The 18171-nt window shown below is 38.4% G+C and overlaps 1 protein-coding gene across 1 annotated transcript in view; it reads left to right on the forward strand.

Annotated features, from left to right (window-relative positions):
• Positions 1-6352: 6352 nt before the first annotated feature.
• The window catches only part of rab27b (RAB27B, member RAS oncogene family), a 67573-nt gene continuing 55754 nt past the window's right edge, over positions 6353-18171 (forward strand). The window contains exon 1 of the mRNA XM_067574067.1: positions 6353-6622. The gene's annotated coding sequence lies outside the window, so the exon portion shown is untranslated. The remainder of the gene's footprint in view (positions 6623-18171) is intronic.

Genomic DNA, 18171 nt, shown 5'->3' on the forward strand with positions numbered 1-18171 from the left:
ACCTTCTGCTTTAAGTACACAATTAAAACTGCCCATGCAAAGATATAAAATAACGTTATAGGGTGATATACCGACACAATCTGATAAACATTTAATACAGTTTGTTCTGACTGGAGAAACTGTGTTACGTAACTCAGTTCAAGTTCCCTGCAATTGCCTCATCAGCCCAGCGGAGCCTTGTTATGTCAACCTTTAGTGGAGACACTGACAATGTAATAATTACTTACAATTTAACAAAATGTGTTCCACACACTCCTATTTGGTCGATAATGATCAGTGTCTTGACATGCTTATATAAAAAGTGTCATGAAGATTTGTAATAGGAAACACCAGTACTGGTATGATGTATGTTTTGAAGTTGGTAAAACAGATATTATGGTTTATGTATACTAGATCTATAGCAGGGTACAATGGAATAACTCAGTTGTTCCTGAAAAAATCAGTTAACCCTTTTATACTCATAGTCCATTAAAATGTTTCTGTAGTGTTTTTGCTTTTGTAAATGATTCACTCCGTAGAGTACAAATAACTGTTACACTGGATTCTTATTAGCCAATCAGAGATCACTATATGCCAGTTTGTTTTTTCTGTTTTATGAAAGTCCTATGAACCAAAGAACAAATGTAAGGGCTATTTTCCATGATTTGTCCCTGTCCTGAACTCTCTACAGTTTTGCTTGGTTGGGCTTCGTTATCATGTTTTTGTTTCACCTCAAGGTGTCGCCCTTGGCTTAGTTTTTATTAGCTGCCTGTTATTGTTTTAATCTCTTTAATTTCCTCAGTTTGTTTAAATCATTTCTCTTTTTAGCTCAGTTTCTGTTATGTGTCCTGTTGTTGACGTGAGTTTTTACTTTAATTATGTTATTCATTTATTTTAACAGAGTATTTTATTCACTTGTTAGACAAATATAGGCAAAAAGGATATTAGATGGCATAACATTAGAGCTAAACTGACATTCCAACATCAACACCTGCTTGCACAACCTAAAGCTAACATTAGCATAACTGTGGTTCTGGAAGTCCAGTAACAGCTAAAAGGGCCGTGGTTACTCACACACTTATTAAAATCAGAATCTTTAACCTTTTGTTTTGTTAATGTGGCAAAATAGATCATAAGGCCACCCATGCCAGATCACATTTCTTTGGGGACTGGTGGCTCCCCTAAAATCACCTAATGCAGAGGGAAAGGTTGCTCTGGAAAGCCATTCGCCTTGCTTGACCCTGTGCCTTCTGCTGCATTAATGCCTCAACTATTGGATGGATTATAATTTGGCACAGACACTCATGTCCCCGTCAGGATGAATTGAAATAACTTCTGACTTTTCATCTAACGCAATCATCAGGTCAAATCAAGTTTAATTTGTCTAATACTTTGATTTATGACCAAATAACTGCAGTCCCAGCTGTACTTTGTGTTAAATGCTGATTAGTAAATGCTAGTATGCTACCATGGTAACCACAGATGATGAACATGGTAAATGTTATACTGCTAAATATCAGAATGTTAGCACTGTCTTTGTGATCATGCTGATGTTAGCATTTTGCTAAAGGCAAGGCATCCTCACAGAGCTGCTTGCTGTCTGTATAATATTACATGAGTGATGACGTGGCTGTTTTTTTCTTTTAATACCATCCCTCTGAAAGATATTTACTTTCACAGCACCATAGGCAGGCATAGGAATACCCTGCAAATGCATCAGCCTTCTATTGGCTGTTCCCTTGTCCCTCTCGATTTTTCAAAGTTCAACCAAATCCAAAGGATGTTTCTCTACCTCTCTGTACTCTTCTCATCTACATGTGTATTTTTCCAGGTCTTCTTTCCCTTGCTACTTTCTCTGATTCTGATTTCACGTGAGGCCCTGATAGGAGAGTCTTTATGTTTACTCACTAATTAGACCGAAGACACATGACATGCTGAATCCAATTTCATGTCTCCATAGCAACAGGTTGGTAAAACTTTGATCCTGAACACGGCTTGAGACCAGCACATGCATGATCACACACATAAACAGACACACATTCAAATATGAATTTACTGAAAGATACACACACACACATACACACACATGCAAACATACACACACGTGCATAGAAACACATACGCACAGCACAAACCTACACATACAGCACACACCATGTCAACTAGTCACTATTAGCCTGCTAAAAAGATGTGTGTGTTTGTGTATGTGTATTCAAGAGTAGAGCATTTGCTTTGGCACTTCAAGTGTTTGCAGAGGCGCGTGGTATCCATGACGACTGAGATGCAGCCAATAAGATTTGATTGAAAGATTAACTGGAGCTCAGTCAGTAAGTAAGGTTTAAAAATTAAAAGCATCACACAATCGTGAATGAAAACAATCAGTTTCTGTGGTTTTCATACAACACATTTAGACACTAACACAAATGCTTTATAGGAATATAGCTGGTGTTACTATTTTATTTTTTTATCAGCAAAATCTAACTGTGTTAGTCCATCTCTCAATACTTTCTGATGTTCTTACTCTATCTTTGGTGCCTACTCCCATTTCCATGGGTTCCTGAGGGTGTCAAGTTTTTAGCAAACATTACTCAAATTGGAGGAAATTGGCTTTGTCTAGGACTATTTTCAGCAGCGGATTAATACACATTTGGTGCTTTATTTCCAGCAACAGGACAGGTAGTGTGGCTCATTGAGGTTTTTAATGGTGTTTGGACAGGAAAGGAGCTCTATGGCGCAGAGGAATAAGTTATATAAGGCTTTGGATACACAATCAATATTTTGTTGGTTTTGTTTTTTTTGTTGTTGTTGTCAGTATGAAAAGTATAGTATATCACCATGAGACAAGGCTTACTCTTACTCTTTAATACACTTAGAGCTACTTTGATAAATTGTGTAAAAGCTACATCAGTTTGCACTGAGGTTTTATGTTGTAATTTTGCTAGTCTTGAACTCTCTGCTACTTTGCACTAACTGTAAATCTGTCATTCTGTATTTACTTTGTGGTGATGCTACTTTGCAGCTACTCATTGTATAGTGTATACTGTTTCTCTTCTTTTTGATTCTACTATTGCTTACAGTATGTCTACTCTGTACACATTTACTGCATGTCTGTCTGTCCAGAGGGGTCCTGGGATTTCTCAAATTCTTTTCAGTTAAAGATTTTTTTCCTTATCTAAATCAATTTTCGGAAGTGTTCCTCGCTGTATAGTTTGAGAAGATTACTTAGACAAAATTTGCACTATGAAAATAAACTTTTTGTATTTGTCATGCCATTCTATAATCTTTAAGTATACAACTCAGTAATTTACATGGTCTTTTTACTTTTTAACAATATTGGGCAAGCACCGTTCCCCATCATGTTTTTATATGTTGTACTGTGTAACACACACCACCTTATGTTTTTAATTTTATTAAAGTGTTATGGCGGTCATTTTTTTGCAGAAAAAGAACTGATGCAAGAAATCAATGTTATTTTGCTAAAAACAAAGGGAGTTACAGTTAATGGCAGTCTGGGGCCTTTACAGGAAGTTGAGGAAAGTGTATAGTAACTGCTGAGTTTGTCACTGATGTGTTAGTTTGCTTTTATACAAATAATAATAGGAAATTGTTCATACACTAAAAACACATCTTGCCCACCAGTGTGCTTCACAAAATATAACCTGTCAAAATGGGTTCAATGTTTGTTTTTTTTCTTGTTACAGTGTTAATATCAGACACTGACAGGAAATGAGCATGGACTGAGTAAGCTGTTTCCTAGCAACCTATATTTTTGATGAAGGGGTCTTTGGACCATGTTGCACAAATTTGGATTTGTCTTTAAATTTTCATTGTTGTCCTACTTTGTCTTGATGTAAACTTTCTGCATCATTTCACAGCTGAGTTGCATTTAAACATCAGTTTGGTGAACAGTTTTATATTTCCTGATATTATAAAGGATAGATTCTCTTACACTGTTGATTACTCAGTGCATTGAGTTTTAAAATGTTCATACTTATGTTTTTAATCAGATGATTAGATTTTCTGTGAAAATAACTTTTTAGTCATAAAAAAATATCAGTACACTAATTGTGTTTCCACCTGTTGAACATTTAGGCCAAAGTGAATGAGGAAGTAAACCGAGGGCGTTAGGACCCGAGGGCTCACATTTTTTCAGGTTTGATAAATGTGTAGCCGCCGTACACATAATGCTGCCTTCACATGCTGCAGGAATGATCAGCTTTACATTTTTTTATGCATAGTTCATTCTAATTTTGGTAAAATGTAAATTTTTGATAAATTAGTCAAGGCTATTTCTATGCTCACTGTCTGTTTACAGTAAAAAATATAGTAGTTTTAGATATATTTCCTGAATGTGTCATTGTGCAAAATGTCAAATATTGTGTTTCTTACTCTGTTATTCATAGCTTCAATTTGGCCGCAAAGTTCCCAAAGTTGTGTTTCTCAAAACACAACGACATTTCACAAAGTGGAAAAGGTAGGGACAACAATTCAAAACCCAAGTCAATCCATAGTTTAATCAAGATTGGTCAGTGATATATAGATGTGCTGACTGGTCATGAATGTATAGTGGGACACTGGAAGATAGCATTTCTAGTTAGTTGTGTTTTGTGAAATGTCATTGTGTTTTCTGATATGTTGTTGTGTTTTGACCCTCAGGGCCACTGTACAATTCAGTGTATGCACCTTAAAGATGTCCAAGATCTTTATGGGTTGTGAAGAGTCTGCAACTCTTGGTCTTATCAAACTCTTAAAAAACATACTGGATAAATTTAAAAGTCAATGGTGGTCATGCCAAAAACAAATCTGCTTGGCCAAATGAAAGCATCAGTTATGTGCCGTTCATTTGAATCTTATGTTAATAATGTGGTGTTTGAATTTCTAGAATAAAATCTCAGCCACAAAAAACAACAATTATAAAATGACTTTATTTACAAATATACAAAAATGTACAGCAAATTTACAGTCAAGAAAAGTAGAGCCCAGGATGGACTACATAGTTCTACCCCAGAAGTATAAAATTAAACAAGTAAGGAAGAAAGCGAATAAGCGAAGCCTATTTCTCAAAATGTTGAACTATTCATTTAAGTTAACTGCATTCTTTTTGTCATTTAAATTTTTTTTTCTTAAACACCCTGCATCATTACAGTACAAAACATACTTTTCATGTGGTAGTCTTCAGGTAACACAGTACACAAACACAGACGGAACAAAAATGAAAAATGAAAGCAAACGCAGAGACAGCACAACATGATAGGCCAAAGCATCTCCCCTCCCCACAACACACAACACCCCACATGAAATACATTAAAGCTTTCTATTACATATTGTTATCTAGTGATCCCCACAGCTAATACATCCAGGAAGCTACCCCACATTTCAGTTTGGCTAGCATTAACTTGTATCAGAGACGAGGCAAGCTCGACAAGGGCTGGTCCAACCACTCCTCAATTGCCCCAACCACTTGTGTCCAAAATGGGGAAACCAATTCAACCACATGAGGTGTAGAAGGTACCCATAGAACTCTTACATTTCCAGCATCCATTGCTTCGAAAAACACCTAGCTTTTTAAGTCTGACTGGATGCCAATATTATCTATGAATTATTTTATAATGTATACATTTTCTCTTACTCTCCCTTACTGGCCAACCCATGTTATGGACATTATTCTCCCAAACCTCTTGTTCTAGCTCAGTGTCCAGGTCCCTTTGCCATACTATCCTCAGACTCTCACTTTTACCATACAGAGCATTTGCTGCCATTTTGTAAAATACAGAGGATGATTGTACAATATTTGGAAGCTTTAGACACCTTTGCAATACACTTTCCTCCTGTCCTGTATTAAAACCCAAGTTAACTGCATTCTTGAAAAGCATGATGTTGATTAGACTACAAAGGGAATAAGTCTATAAGGTCAGAAAAATTGTCATTTAGATGTAAGGGGACCGAATTTCGAAGTCTCCTACTTCTTTTTAAAGTCAATTCTCAGTGTTTGTGCATTGGAGGCTTCAAGTTTCCACATCACACTTGTGTAAGCTGAACATAGTTTGAGTGTAGGGGGACTTTAACATTCATGCCGGGGAAAAAAGTTTGTAGTTTGCTTGTAAAATAACACTGAATAAAATTATTTGTTTGTGATAAAACTACTTCTAGAAAATGACATCATCAGAAAAACCGTTCGAGTCTGGCATGGGACATTGTTGCACCTCTCTCTTCCTTGTTTCCTGTCATCTCTACCCTACTGCCATATGGTAAAGTCGTAAAACGCCTTAAAAAATAATAATAAAAGGAAGCACATGGAAAGTGGGAAATCCGAGTTTCCAAGTAGTACGTGAAGGCGGCGGGAGCGTCAAACCTCCACCCCTCGAGGAAGCCGAGCGACATCCATCAGACTCTCTGTCGTAGGTACAGTCGAGCCCTCCTCAGGCTGCACCCCAGCAAACACCCCGCCGGGCCACCGCGCTGAACTCAGAGCAGGGCTGCTGATCTCTGCGCGGATTTTCCTCTCGATCGGGACTGTGGGAGAGATGCGACGTCTCGGAGGAGGAGGAGGAGACCAACTGGCCAGGCAGCAGCAGCAGCAGCAGCAGCAACAGCAGACACCTGAGAGCAAGATCTGAGTTTGTTTCCATAACGTCACAGAAAGGTAAGTGCCTCAGAGAAAAAAAAGGGAAGAGATGTTTCAGGAGCATCCCTTTAGGCTCGGGTAGTGTGTGATGATGATGCGGGTTTTGTTGGTTGTTGTTTATTGGTGCGTTTCCGTGTTATTTGTCGTTTCCAGCATCAGTAGAAAGCAGGCAGCGGCAGGCTATGAGTCATAGCCCGGCGCAGGGCTGCTGGAGGATCTAGTGAGGAGAGAAGTGTCCGCAGCCTCCAAACCCACAGTCCTTTATCAGCCGCTGCACATGCAAAGCGCCGCGCTTCCCTGCTCTGTAGGCAAATGACTGCCTACTCTGCGTATGTGTGTGTGTGAGTGTGTGTGTGCGTGTGTGTGTGTGTGTGGGGACGTGATCTGTCATGCATGTGGCTCTCTAGGGTTTGCGCACATTTTGTTTGTAGTTGCAGTGTGATATCCACAGGAGTTCATAAGAAACTAAGTGTAAAGCATTCCATTAACATTAATAGAATGTAATTTCTGAGGCTCATACACCAAAATATTATTCATGTACTTTTGTTTAGGCTACTTTTGCTCTGGGGATGTGCAATGAAGGGAAATCTTAAAGCTACAGCATACAGTGATATTCCATAGTTTGTCTCCAACTTTGCAGTTTGGGGAACATGACAGTGACCCCGTGCACAAAGCCAGCTCTGTAAGGAAACGGTTTTCCCAGTTTATCATGGAAGATCTTGACTGACCCCAGCCAACAACTTTTGGATGAACTGGAACACTGATGTGAACCAGTTCTTATCCAACTCGTCAGTAGCCGACCCCTCTAATGCTCTTGAGGCTAAATGAGAGCAAGTCCCTGCAGCCAGGTGCTAAAATCAGATGGAAAGCCTGAAACCAGAAGAATGGAAGCTGTTACAGCAGCAGCTTAATGTCTGTGGTTTTGGAATGACATGTTCCACAATCACACATACACACACAGTGTATAGGGATGTACTTTATTTTGGTGTCCACATACTTTTAGTCATGTATTTATACAGTATTTCCTGTTTTTTTAATAGTCTGGATTAAATGTTAGAATTGTAATGCAAGACACTGAAAAAATGACTTCGACCAACAAAATAAATGTTCAATTCTTGTAAGAAGAGCTACATGTGAAAAATTGTGACCAATATAAACTCAATCAAGGCTTGTTCCTCAGTGTACAAACAGGTTTATGCAGGTTCTGCAGGTTTATGTTATGGCTTTCTTTCTGAGAAGTCTATTTTTCTGTCAGTATGCCATTGCGGATGGTTCTACTATGATACCCATGAGCCTCTGCTGCAGTTGCTATGGAGAAGAAGCCTGTCAGAGGCATAAATTCAAAACACTTGGGGCCACGGTTATTGAATTCATCCCTAACTGATCCGGAACCCACAAATGAACTGATGTAAACTAGTGTAATCCTTAGCTTCGACTTGCTGTTATTGGAGCGCGACTGGATGTTCCTTGGCAAAATGCACCTTGGGAGATGTAGTTAACATCTTCTCCTTCTTTTTAATCAAAGAACCAGATATTTATTTCCTTACACAGCCGTTCATCTCTTGCACTGATGATCTTGCATCGGGGGAGTTTGATGTCCATCCAAGCCCTGAAGTGCTCGAACTGTCAATTTTCCTTTAACTAGAGTTAGTGGCAGTCACAATTCGTGGTGAGTAATTTGCTAATGTGCACGATTTTTCATCTTCTGTTACAAATCAAATACCAGGACTTTTCTGCACTGGTTGCTTGTTTTAAATTCACTGTAAAATGGTCAGTGAGGTGACTTCCTGTTTCCCTGAATGTGGGATGATATTTCAGAAACACACATGCACAAGAAGCTCCCCTGCCACCGTGACAATAATGAGTATCTCTCTGCATCCCATAGGCAGACTCAAGGTATTTGTTGACTCATAAATCAGTTTGTAAACAAAGATGGAGGGAGCAGGGGTAATTAGTGGAAGCAGCCTTTATTGGTTTGGTAATGCAGTCGGTGTCCCTTGAGCTGCTGGCAGCTTTATTGTTTCACGTCTCTGGTATCAACCCAAGTGGATTCATCACTGATGGGCTCATAATGGAAATTACAGATTACATTCAGCTCGTGGGGTAATTATCTCTGCTGGTGTTAATATACACTGAAGGCCCCTGCTTTCTCCAAATCACTATTCATTTATTAAAGTTTCATAAAAAGATAAATTAATCAGCAACATTTGCACATTGTCGTTCAAAGTGGAATCGTGACTGCAGCAGACGAGTGTTTACTACTCTCCTGCTCTGCCTGATGTTGCGTTCAAGTCCTGCCAGGTTTACTGTAAATACAAACTTCTTCCATAGAGAACTGTTTACATCAGCCTCTCAGCTGTGCTGCTCTCCAAGCTTTTTGTCTCGTTAAAAGCAAAGAAATGTGGACTTGTGACTCTTAAGCCCCTTTCAGACATGCACCCCTTAACATGTTGTTCTCATGTCTGCTCACTTTTATATAAATGTCACAAGGCAATCTTACTAGCTCGGATCTGGTAACGTTTCCATATCACTTTCAACATGGCAATAGTCTGAAATGAATGCTGTCAGATTAACGTGAAGGCTGCACAAAGTAAAACATGCAGAGAGAGAGAGAGAGAGAGAAATGCATGTCATTTCGCCTACCTCATCGCTGTAATGAATGTAATACTTCAATCATCATTTCTTACGCTCAAAATCTGTTTAATGAAGTAGGAAAAAGCCAATTTGAAAGTGTTGAGGAAATCACTCTTCTCATATCAGAATACAGTACAGTGTCACATCATAGGGTCTACTTTTCAAAATAATGTCAAATAGGTCATCCATGCCAACTGATGAAAAATGAGCAGGTGAGCAAATAGAAATGAGGCCTAAATGAGAAAAGCAACTTCATCTCCTGTCATTCCGGTCAGACTTTATAAATGTAAATGATGTAACCGATGTGAAAATGTGTTGTTAGATTCACCAAGAGAAACACACTCACGATGGTCACTGATTAAGAGTTTAACAGCAAAACAAATTTTGAAATCTATCAGTGATGCAGCCTGAGAACAAACAAACAAAAAGTGTCTCTCTCTCTGATTCTTATCATATGAGCATTGTCTCTTTCCGTAAGCATCCTGTCATGTCTAAATAAAGCTGTTAAGTACATTAAAGGATATGTTCACAATTTTTCAAGTTTTAAAACAATAATCAGGAGCCCAAATGAACATTGACACGTTTTTCTTCCTTCTGTTCATACTGATCATCAGAAGATCCTGTCATAATGCACTTACAATGTAAGTGATGAGGGACAAAATCCACTGTCCTCCTTCTGTGCAAAAATGTATTTAAACATCTATCTTAAGCTGATATGAAGCTTCAGTGTCCAAATTAATCAAATCAAGTAGACATCTTACAAAGACTTTTTAGTTCCAACTTCCTTCGTTTAGTTATGATCCTTCCACTGCAGCTCAACAGGGAAACACTGTCCAGGGAAAGATAAAGAGGTAATTCTGTACTAAAAAGACAGTCACTTTGGAAGATATACACTTCATTTGACTAATGCTGACTGCTGCTCATATTAGCTTCGTTTTAATACATTTTTGCTCAAAAAGATGACTGTGGATTTTGGCCTCCATCACTTAAATTTAAGGCTCATTAGAATGGGATCTCTTAATGGTCAGTATGAACAGAAAGAATGATTACAGCAAGAAAAACCTCTAATGTTCATAAGGGTAGCTGACTGTTGTTATAAGACAGACTTTGAAAAATTGTGAACCTATCTTTTAATGTTAAGTAACCTACATCTGAAAAAGCCATCACTTTAACTAATAGATGAAGCCAGTGATGTAACGTATTTCATGTCTGTGAAGCTGTGAGCGGTTCAACCAAGGAGGGATTTTTCCATCCCAGACTGTTTCATTAAAACAGTCCTGAAGTGGTAAAATTATTCAGTCTTTCACAGTAGACAAGCATGGTCTTGATGAATAATAATTTAGTGCAGCAGAAATGTTTTTTTCTGAACTTGTTACCCCTCAGGTTTATCTTCTGACCCCCAGGTTGGGAAACAATGCCTTAGTGGTGATTCACATTTCTCCGTCTGTCACTTCATCTTCCCACAGAGGACTCTACATGTTCAGCCCTGTAGACCTTTCATGCCATTGTCATTTAGTCTCCATGAGGTGCGTTTCCATGGTAATGTTTGAAAATCCAGTCATAGTATTTCTTTCAGTAGTTGAGGTTTATCCAGAGAGAATTACAGCTCAGAGAATTCATGTTAGGTGTTTTGCTGTGATGCTTCTCTGTGACCTTTTGGCTCTGGGACGGCCTCCCTATAACCAGCGTGCCCTTTTCTTCTTGCTCACTGTCTTTCTCTGTCTCTCTCTCTCCTCCCCCTGCTGCTCACCTACAGTGTATTGACCAGAAACAGCAGGATTCAGCCTTCCTAAGATGATTAATGAATAGATAAGATTTCCATCTGATAGAGGACCTGACTGCAGTTACACACCTCTCCAAGTCAAGCGTGGTGTGTGTGCTTTTCCTGAGAGGATTGTATGCTGGCAGAATTAATCCATAGTGATAGAAAGGTTTCTTGGCAGAAATAATCAGGTTGGTTGAGTTAAAGCTTTATAGTCAGTTGGAGCCAAAGAACTTTTTTTCCCCACTGAGCTAATTTGTGAATCTGAGCTGGAATGAATAAATGCTGGTCAATATAAACTCACACCTTTGTTGGTTGTCTTGCCCTGACTGTCACCTGCTTTTTATACCCCATAATACAGATCCTCCAGAGTCTTGTAAAATTGTATTTTTCAATCATGTGCAAACAAAATATGATGTTGTCTGCCCAAGATATTATCTTGTGGCAACAAAAAACATTTACTATAAATTCATTCTGCACCAAGCGGTTTGCCCACTTCAGATGCTCGGAGCCACCTCAAAAACTTTTATTTTTATTTTAGAATTTCAAACAATGACAATCATGCTGCTCTAGCATAAGAAACACCAGACATGTCATGTTAAGAATATTCAATGCTAAGTGAAGGGCTACACAGATTTACACCAAGTCATTCACAAGTCATTGCATGATCTGGAAACATGTATAGTTCAGGATGTTTATGAAATGCCAAAAATGTCTTCAAAGTAAGCTAAGATGGATCCTGCTTAGTACACAGACGGTAATTATATATTACATCTGGCAATTTACATAATTGATTAATTGTTGAAGTCATTTTTCAAGCTAAATAATCCCCCAAAGTTGTCCCACGGTTACTACCATTACTACAGTAGGGCTCTGTCTGAAGGGCAGCTCTCCAGCTGAATGAGCTGCTTTTGTTGAAACTGCTAGTTTGGCATAAGTGACAACTACCACAGCATGAGGTTGAAGCCAATGCAGAAGTACTTTAAAGTGCCACTAGATGCTGGCTCCAAAGAATCCCTGGCTCTAGTTGACCCCTATTCAAAAAGCATCAACTTCTTTCCAGAAATACTAAGTCAGTCATTTTTTTCAATGAGTCATTATGGTCTAAGCCGCTTTATTCATACCCTCTAATTTGTGTGCTGGTGGTCATTTTGGAAATTAGTGCTCTGTTAATAAGATTTGAAGACTTATAGGAGGCTTTGACAGTGGTGATTGACAGTTGGCTCACCTGTTGTTCTCCTCGGCTTCAGGACTCGCACTGAGTCTACTCAGACTATTGCTGCAATATTTCAGCAAGTTTAATGTTACTTATGGTACTTGCCCTGTTAGCATAATTTAGCTCAGGCAGCTAATGTTAGCCGTTAGGGTGCAGCGCTCGGTGTTCCCAGTAAGCTAGCGTTACATTGGGTCTGAGGTAGCAGGGCGTGTTTCCAGAGCGTGAAAAGCGCCAACCATAAGCTGCAACTCTGGGTTTTAAACTGGCTCCAATACAAACCAATGGGTGATGTCACACCTCGCTACATCCATCATTATATACAGTCTTTGGTTTGGCATTAGCATGAGCCTGTGGACTAGCCAGCTAAATTGCACAGCCACCAGAAAACTCAGTGGGAATTTTCAGACTCTTACTTTATATTGATGGAGTCACAGACACGTACCAAGTGATTACTCAGCCTGGAGAGTTAGCTGGCTTTTATTTCTGAGGACATTGGAAGAGGAGCACTTGTTTATTCCACTCACACCTGTAACTCCATCTCATTAACCAGACAGAGGCACCACCTAGTTATGCTACCTGGTGCTACACTCAAACCACATTTTCTGACAGTTGACACCATGCATCCCTCATCTTCTCTGTCTAATTAATTGACAATTGAAATAACCTGTCACCTGTTGTACTGTGGATGAGTGATCACCTGTTACAGCTGGGCATGTGTCAGATCCATCGATGGCAGGTGATTATTTGAACTGAATCTCCATGAAACTTCGCTCTTCTCTGTATTGACTGACAGAACCCAAAGGCTTTTTTTTTTTTACAACAGTTTCACAAAATTTTGACTGGCTCAAATACAACACACTGTGCTCCTTATATTATCATGTCTGACAATTGTCAACACATTATGCTGTGTGTACTACTGATGCAGTTAGTTTAAAGTAATCAATGACTATTTAGATTATGTATTATTTTATTATTTAACTTAGTCGTTTTTGATTCCAGCATCTCTGTCAATTGGATGGATAATTTTAACTTACTGTTAAAATACAACAAAATAATGAATTTTAAAAACATCAGTGTTGACACTGTTAACTTATCATGACCATATGAAAATTAATAGTTAATAGTGGCAGTCAAATTTATAACCAGTACAATCAAGTGTATTGCTTTAAGCTCTCTGTAGTGTTTGTAGTTGTCCTTTAGTTCAAGGATGTAGTTGCTGTGACACATTCGGGTTAATGATTTGATCACAAGTGTGTCGCTCAGTTCAGCCAGTCAGTCTGTATAATTTACAGCTGGATAAACAGTAGAAGTGGTGAGGCAGAGAGAGGATTTTAAAGCCTTGAGATGACAAAGACAGACAATCATACACACACACACACAGATTCTAGTCTAACACATAGTCAAGAATCAAACACAAAGTATCCAACTGTTGAACAAATTGAGCTCGAACAACTTACTGTAGCAGAGGAACCAGAAAAGACTGTCCTCATTAGAAGAAGGAAAACTTTGTATGTTTGTTCAAATGCAAACATACATAAATCAAGCGATGTTACTGAAGCGACCTCTTGTGGTTGTGTGAATAATTACTGTCTCTCAGGTGCAAAGAAGGAATTAGCTGCTAGCTTGTCAATTCTACAATGTAGTTTAATATTAAACTATGTGAGTTGTGTTCAAATTAATTTGAACAAATTGTGTGTTAGTTCTCATTCTTGATTTATTTGAAAAGTACGACTACTTTGACATTGTTGTAACAGGAGACTGATGTTCAGCTCTTGTCTACCAACAGTCACCAGTGGTTTCTTTTAACCATGTCCACGATTTTTCCTTAACCATAACCAAGTAGTTTTGTTGCACAAGCTTGGGACAAACTTTAAGGCTAGGTTAAACCTGGACAAACCACACACAAACATGGTTTCCACATACTTGCACAGATTTTTGGGTCTTTCACAACCAGAATGGGCATAAACATTATGACTGAGTAATTACAATAGACAACAGACTGAGTGACTTGTCAGTAACAACTGGAGTTCTGGCAGTAGACAACCCTGCAAATTCAGCAAGAACAGCAATTGTCAAGTGTCCTTGTACCAAAACAAACAGCAACCAGCTGCTTGTACTGTTTATATGCAGGGAAATTTGCACTGAAAAAGCAAAGAAAGGTTTAGGTTAGATTGTGGATGGAGAGGCATGGGTAATGTGTACTGTAGAGCCTACAGATGGAATTGGAGGTGAGTGAACTTTTTAAAAAAAAAAAAGACTGTAAAAAAAAAAAGAAACACTTTGTGTAGATCTGTGATCTTTATGTTGTAGAGAAATTCAATCTTTTTACAGCTTGGTCAGCTTTTACTCCTTTTCATTTCTCCTGAGCACTCTCACACTACAAACCTTCCCCTCTCTCTTTTATTTATTAACTGGTACATCATCCTTGGGTGTCACACAAATGACGTCATTGCTCGCCAATGTAAGTCCCAAATATAAAATATTTTTTAAAAAAAAGGAGACAACTGGCAGAAACTGGATCTGAAGACGATGGAATCTTTACATATCTCATACTACATGATTTTATCTGCCGGCTGTCGGCATCACGCCAGAATTATATTCATAACTGGCTCAACAGTGGTCATGTGTGTCCCTGCCTTTAGCTAAACTTAACCTTAGTAGTGGCAGATAAGAAAGACACTGACATATTGGATATTGGATTTTTGAGCTAGATAATGACATTTTACAGTTAATAAAAATAAAATAAACATGTCAGCACTCTCTGGTGGACAATGCAGACAGTATTTCTAAATTAGCACAGACATATCTTTGATTTATTTCTACTGCAACTTACTACCTATTGTTACTTATTGGCTGAAACATGCACACATGCCCTGTTTGATTTATCGGTCTAGCTGTATTCCAATGTGTTCCTACTATATGTTAAAATAATAAAGTCTACCACACTGCAGAGCGAGACAGACGCTGCGAATGAGAAATGAACAGTTTGAAAAAATAAGAGCAGGAAATCTGGGGATGACTGTAGGAGATGCTTTTGAAAGCAAAGAGGGATCAATAATGAACAAGGTTCTTCTGGACAGTAAATCAGCAGTATATTCTCTCCTCTAAACTGACACTTTTATCCCTACTCATAAATACCGGGATTACAGCTTCTCATGATAGGGAACTCTGTGCTGTGTTTTAATGATGGAGGCTAAAGACTATGTTGATTTATATACAACAGAGGCACACTGTTGTCTGAGGGATCTGTAAGATAGATAGAGCCTGTTTCTTCAGCCCTTTTGCTGTTGTGCCAACATCAAATCACAAAACAGGAAGAACAGATAAATAACAGGATAACATGAGTCATTTGAACAAAGTCAATTGTTTTTAAAAAATGAATATGGTTTAATCAATGTTTCCCCCATTTATTGTTACCTTTTTGACTGTTTTCATGTCTGAGCCAAATTAAACAGGTTTTCAAATTAACTTCTGAGATGCTTTTTTTCTCTCAATCATTCCATTTCCATGAAAGCCACATTTTGAGTTTTCATTTGTGCCAGTGGGAAGCAATGAGACATTAGTCATAATTACATGAGAAACTTTTAGTATGTCAGCTAATTCTCACCTTTGTTTTCTTCACAAGTTTTTGATTGGTTCACAGGTCAGGTGAATCAACAAACTTACATTGTAAAATTGTTAAGCATTCACTTAACACTTAATTGCTGCTTATAATGAGGCAAAATAAGTTCAATATTTAATTTGTTGGATGCCTATTAGTTGGCAACAGCTACTCTTCCTGAGGTCCATGAATCTTGTTAAAGCTCTTGCCATCAGCTGTTATGCTAGATACTAGGAAAATTTACAACTTTCACTGCTAGTGCTTTGAAAAGTTACATGATTATGAACATGTGATACGTGTCATTGTGGTCACGTTCAAAAAGGCCACCATGTCCAAATTCATTGCAATGGTCTGACATTCAAAAACTGTACATTGGTTGTGGTTGGTTGTTGAAGGGTTAAGCATGACATGATAATTAAGGCTGGTGCCAATATTGATATTTGAGAATTAAAACATACGATAACACTATATTGACCAAGAATTTTCTGTTCAGGGATTGGTACCAGAATATAAAATATACCTCAGACATATCTTTTACATTTTCAGTTTCTTGTTAGTTACTGACTCTTTGTCTCCTGTGGGACATAAGACACACAGAAGTATATAGAGCAATGAAAACTTGGAATTCTTTACCACTGTTACTGACTAAATTAACACACAGAAATCAATGTTTAGAAAGCAAATAAGGAAACTCCTGGGAACAACATATTTGTAGGATGCTATGCATATGCTGATCTGTAGTTTTTTGCAGTGTAAGATTTACTCATACATATTAATGTTCTCTGATATATGTTTTAAGTTTGCCAGTAGTGTTGGGTGTAATGTTTAATGTATGTTTTTAAATGTGGACTCCAGGAAGACTAGCTGTGCTTTAGTGCACAGCTAATGGGGATCCTAACAAATATACAAATAAAACCACAATGAGCTCCCTCCGTTGTTCCCCATCCTTGACAACAGAACAATTCATCAAGCTCATATAAGCTAGCTCGTCTGTCCCAGCTCAGAGCAAGGTCATTTAAGGTCTTCCAGGTTTTTTTTTTGCTTGGATCCCTTTGGGGTGTGATCTACTTCCATTTTAATCACATGTCCAACCCATTGCAGTTGCGTCTGCCTTATTTCAGCCATGATGTTCTTGCTTTTGTTTTTTCTGTATAATTCCAAGGTTGTGATTAGAAATGTACCGAATTTCTGTGCCAATAAGCAAAAATTATCTGTTTGTTGTGACCAGTACAGATATGAGAAATGATGATAGTCATCATACAAAAATATGAAGAGAAAATGTGTTCTAATACAACACCAAAATTTAGCCCATTCACCATCCTTTAATATAGAATACACTTATTTATTCTAAACCCACATACAAAAACCACTAAATTAGCTAAACATACTGATGACCTAATTAATGGCTACTTGATGCCTTTATACTCCACTGTTGATAAAAAAGTGCAGGTCCTTAACAATAAAGTGTTCAACAGCCCTGCGGCTGTCATCATTCATCCTCCCCCAGCTGTCTGTCTTCCTCCCTCTGCTGCTGGTGTGAAAAGACTCACTATCTACTGCTGGTAGAGAGGAGTGGCTGGTTGGTCTGTAAGATACACTGCTAATAAAACTCAATTGTTACATGAAATTAGTGTTCACTTTTAGCTCGTTCAGAGCTTCTCTGTTAGCAAAAAAAGCTCTGTGTGGCTGTAAATGAGAAGTGACTGGAAGTTTATGCAAGTTAATGTTCTGCTTGTTCAGCGGGTGTTAGATAAATTGCTCTTACTGTCTACCTAGCAGATTTTGTTGCACTTTAAGTCAGTTTCATTTTCTCTGCTTTGGCCTCTCTGCTCTGAAGCCACGCTGCTGTCTGCTGCTGAGTGTGTGTGTGTGTATGTGTATGTGTACATTTTTGTTACCTCATTGGAACCTTTTCTGGTATAAACACCAACCTTGTTGGCACCAGTGGTCCTCATGGGGACCAAAGTCCCTTCCTAATAAGGTAAAACATCATTTCTGAGGTCCTGGTTAAAGGTTCTATATGTAGAATTGTGAAGCAATTTAAATGTATTAATGGTTTATTATTTGCCAATGAGTGAACGGGTTGTAATGTAACACAAAAAATGAGACCTTCCCCGACTTTCTCGATTGTCAGTAACAGCCTGTAGACTGACTTCTATGTGAAGAACCTGGGGCGGATTTTCTGCGAAAAACCAACAGAAGTAACGTTTTTGCGCGCTCCGAGTGCCTCGCCTCTCTCCCGCTAACATCAGCAAACAACCGGCATAATGACACAACAACACAACAAAAAGGGTGCTATCCGATAAGACACACCCTGCAGATATTAGTTCTCCAGCTAACAAGCCAGCCTGCTA

Source organism: Thunnus thynnus, chromosome 19, assembly GCF_963924715.1.
Source record: "Thunnus thynnus chromosome 19, fThuThy2.1, whole genome shotgun sequence".
NCBI classification, from domain to species: Eukaryota; Metazoa; Chordata; class Actinopteri; order Scombriformes; family Scombridae; genus Thunnus; species Thunnus thynnus.